The 4,947-nt window shown below is 28.1% G+C and overlaps 1 protein-coding gene and 1 non-coding gene across 2 annotated transcripts in view; both read left to right on the forward strand.

The window, feature by feature from the left end:
• LOC108753919 (xaa-Pro aminopeptidase 1-like) overlaps positions 1–4,947 on the forward strand; it is a 35,861-nt gene that overhangs the window by 23,137 nt on the left and 7,777 nt on the right. The window lies entirely within an intron of this gene.
• Positions 4,809–4,881, forward strand: Trnaa-agc. Its single transcript has one exon. It is a non-coding gene; the product is annotated as a tRNA-Ala (tRNA).

A 4,947-nucleotide genomic window follows, 5' to 3' on the forward strand; every position in this document is an offset into this window, starting at 1 on the left:
TTTACTTGTGCAGTTGTACTTCTGTTAAGTAGAAACTAATATAATTTTACTAATATCCAACATAAAATATTAGTTTAACGAATCGATATGAAATTAATGCAACATGTATATTCAACATGTCATAAAGGACGGTCATTGCGCCACAGGAGTCGCGTCGACAATGGAACCGCTTTAACTCTTCGTCACGCTACCAGCCGGATCAGCTTGAAGCACGAAAGTGAGTGGTGAACAAATGGTAGATCGACAGCGGCAACATGGTATCAACTAAGAAGGCGAATCGCTTTAACCTCGTCAAGTTCACCCCTTCGTGATATCTCCCAAAAAAATTCGTTTTATTGCTATGCGCCTCCTCCACATCGATTCTTCGCCATTCGCTGAGTCGTTCCTTGCTTCATATGCATTAGAATAGCCAGAGATTCATGATAGCCTGATATCTTCGAGAAAAACCTCAACCTCGATGTCTACATATCGAGGAGTGATCAATATTCAAAGTTTTTGAAGCATCTTAAATTTCAAATATTCGAAACTTTATTAGATGTCAAAGAAGCAATAGTAACTCAATCCCTTGAATTAAAAAATAACATTTTGTTATATTTGTTATTTTTAATTTCTATGTGTATTAAAATGTAAATTGATCTATTTTGTGGTTAATTTTCTGACAAAAATAAGAATCGAATGTAAGTAGAAAGTAACAGAAACTTCGTTTACACTTCTGTTATTCTCCTCTTACATTTGACTTACGTTCCATTTTTTATTTTTGTCACTGTACAAAATAAATAATGTTCATATTAATATATGCACTTAGTAAATAATATAATAAATTTGAGTCTTTAATACATTTTCTTGAATTAAATTATTTAACTTTATTGTTTTAGTTAAATTGACGACATATTAAGTTTGAGCAGTGACAATCTATGAAAGTAATTAAAAATAACTCAAATTGGATATAACATGACATTATAATTTAATGATATAACTTCAAAAATTCAAATTCTTTTAAAACTTCGAATTTTCAAAGTTATCGAAAGTAATAGCTTTAAGATATACATTACAGTACATTATTATTTATGTATTCCTATAAATTATTTTTATGATATGAAGCCTACAGCAGGATATATCATACATGTATACTTATAAAAGTGTCATTCCTTACCTTGCGCGTTAGAATGACCAGAGGTTCATGGTAGCCTGATATCATAGGGAAAGGACAACCTCAACATCGATCAGATTCGAGGAGCAATCGATTATCAGGCTTCGAAGTAAAACACATTTATATTTTTATTGCTAAAATAAATTCACAGGATAATGTTATAATTCAAGGCTGTTAAACGAAAATCTTGTATTATAAAATATATTAATTTATTACTTTTTTACAATAAGTTATCTTGATATATATATAAAGGTTATAATAATTAAAAAGAAACTTGTTTTTACTGATCTCTCAATTCTTCATTGCTCTTGTTTGATGTCATTTCTTGAAATTACCTTATCTTAGATACGTCTAAGAATAACCAGAAATTCATGATAGCCTGATATCTTCGAAAAGCACTATGTTTTCTTGGGTATCAACCGAGAGTAAGTTCGGATCTACAACAGATTTAAGTCTTATGCCGTAAGAAATTGACCAATTACAGTCGAATGCGAGGAGAATACTCGACTGTGATTCATCCATTTCTTATGGTTATAAGGTTTAAAAACCTATTGTAGATTCGGCCGAGAGGCGAAAAAGAGCACTCTTAAAATAGCAAAGAATAATCATTATTTAATATTGAATAATTATTAACATGTAACATATACAAGTAATATTATTATTTGTATTCTTATAAATACTTTCATTGAATAAAGCCCGAAAGTAGAATGTATTAAAAGTGAAACATTTATAAAAATAAAATGTTTGTATTTTTATCACTAAATTAAACTTACATGATCGTATTATAATCCAAGGCTAATAAAACAAAAATCTTGTATTAAAATATATTATTCGGTTATTTTTTTAACTTTTAGAAGAAATTACCTTTACATATATGTAGAGAATAATAATTTTTAAAAATTTGTTTTTTTTTACCAATACTTCTTGATTATTGTTCCTTGAAATTACCTTGTCCTACGTTTGAGGATAACCAAAAATTCATAGTAGCCTGGTATTCTCGGAAAGCGGTGTCCTCGATATCGATTATCATTATTTAATGAAGACTCATAAAAAGAAAAAAAAGCAACTTCGTAAAATTGGATTTAAAACAGTAAAAGATAATCGCCGTGCTTGATAAGGAATAATTATTTACATGTAACATTATACAAGTAATATTATACTTGTTTTAAATGTTTAAATACTTTTGTTATTAAAATTAGAAAGTAAAACATGTTATGTTTGCAAAAATAAAGCACTCACATTTTTATTGCTAGAATAATATTAATACAAAATTATATAACACACAAATTTATTGTTAAATATTGCTATTTAAACATTGTCTTGACATATAGAGAATACTAAAATTACAGTAATAATAATATAGTAATACTTAAAAAGAAATATTTATTACTTTCTGCTACTTTTATTTTTTTTAATTATTATAAACATATTACTCATTATTTTCATAATCATTATGTTAAACATTTAGAAAATATTTATTGTTTTAATTATCATATTATTTATTACTTTAACGTAAAAAAGATTGCAAAGTAATACAAATAAATTTAAACACTTTTATTTTTATATTTATCGCACAAGTAATCGACACAATTATACAACACACAACTTGTAAAATTGAAGTATTTTACTATTTATGAAAGAATTATAAGTTTTAAATACATTTTATATATTAATTTGATGATTTTTATGAATATCATGTTAAATTCATTTTAATTGAAGTTCTTTACTTTTCTTTGTCTAATGAGGAATAATGCAATACAATACTTTATCTTAAGATAACAATTTTCCTTATTTTTTTCCTTATAATTAAGAGATTATTATGGAAAAAAGAGTTTTCCAATTAAAAACTATTTTATTGATATAAATTCCATGTGCGATGTCCATTGTGTATAACATAACAAACTTCTTTTCTCTGATGGCATATCTTTAACAACTAGAAGAAATAAGGGATAAGAAAAGATTTGTGAATACCTAATAGGGTAAGAGGGATGAGCGACGTGACCTTTACAGTACACGGGAAAATTACAGGGAAAATTACCTGAGCTGAAAATTGTAAGGTTACATCGGAGTAAAACTTTCCTACTGCACGCTCCTACTTCCCTAGTAATATATTTAATATTACTTGATGTTTACGTTAAATTATTAAATTAAACAATACGCTGACCCGGTTACGATGCATTAATGATAAAATACGCGAAGGTGTGAGTACATGATCTTGCTCGAATTATATTCGATCCATTCGCTCACGAAATTGATCACCTATCGCGAGCGATACGCATTCTCCTACGTTTTGCACGGAAAGATAGACTCAATAATGCAAGAAAATAAAAATAAAAAAAGAAAGGAAGAAAAGGAAAAGGCATGCATTTAATCGATTATACGTATACTACTTGTAAGATACCGGTGAAGGTTCAATATACGATCAAAACGTGCGTTTCGGGACGATCAAACTCCAAGTTCGATATGCTTTCCTGGTATACGAGCACCACTTAGCACACCCTCTGGATTCCCATGGGACGTATACTACACGTAATAAAAATCAAATTAGTTTCCAATCAATAAAGTTAATTTGAGCTACGTCACGTTGCTCATCGTTGCTCCATCTTTTAGAATCGTAAGACTCTAAAAACCGTGCTATAAGATATTGCTAAAACATGAAATTTTTCAATTTGCCAGAGAACATTTATAATCGGCTCTCTCACAGATCATCAATTGCAATTTTCTCGACTTGGTGCAATTTCAGCGTTACTCTAGATTGGAACTTCAATCACTAACCCTTAATTAAGTTTTCTAAATAAGCGCTTTTATTCTATTTTGTTTAGAACCTAATGTTCTGAATATATGCGTATTTAGTGCACATAACATACTTTAAACGATAATTATAATTCCTAATATCAGAAGTCAGGATAGAATTCTATTTACATTTTATACACGGCGTAAAACATTTAAGAAAAATCAGAATACAAAAATATATGACGTATTGAGATGTAAATTAAAATGCACAGCATGTACAATCATGAACAGAATTTTATTCTCAATATCTAATGTGAATTAGGTACAGATCGTTTAAAATGCATTTTGAAATACATACGTGAGAAAAAAAGCTGTTTACTGACATTTAATTTCGATAAAAGTGCGTTCTTAGTACTTGATAAAGATAAAGAAGTCTTCGTAAACCTTCATTTTATCAAGTTGAGATACAATACATTAGACACAAAACTATTATCAGAATTATATTAATCGGTAATAGACTGTCAAATAGTTACTTCTATTTATTTAAATCTTTCTATTTAAAAAACATTTTTTTATCTCACGCAATAAATATGCTTACAGGTATTGCACTATGTACACATTTATACTTCATATTTTTTACACGAAATCAGATACTATCTTTTAAAAATCTGTTCCAAATTAATTTATAATGACTAAATATAATTTATAATGATTATTTTGCGTTATAAATTATACATATCTTGTCGGTTGTGTAATTAAGGTTCATTTCACACTTACATTTTATAAATAAATTTTAGGTAAAAATAAATATCATAATATACATAACATAAAAATTTTAATGTGTAATAATAATAACATATGTATATATACACATAAAGTGCTTGGTAAGGTTGATTAGTATTTATTAGAAATACCCATAGTACATGGGGGCGTAGCTCAGATGGTAGAGCGCTCGCTTAGCATGCGAGAGGTACCGGGATCGATACCCGGCGCCTCCAACCTTTTTTTTATTTTAAATTTGCTGTTAAAGTTGATATTATTATATATTTATTATATATATTACT

Source organism: Trachymyrmex septentrionalis, unplaced genomic scaffold (genome assembly GCF_001594115.1).
Source record: "Trachymyrmex septentrionalis isolate Tsep2-gDNA-1 unplaced genomic scaffold, Tsep1.0 scaffold73, whole genome shotgun sequence".
In the NCBI taxonomy this organism is placed as follows: domain Eukaryota; kingdom Metazoa; phylum Arthropoda; class Insecta; order Hymenoptera; family Formicidae; genus Trachymyrmex; species Trachymyrmex septentrionalis.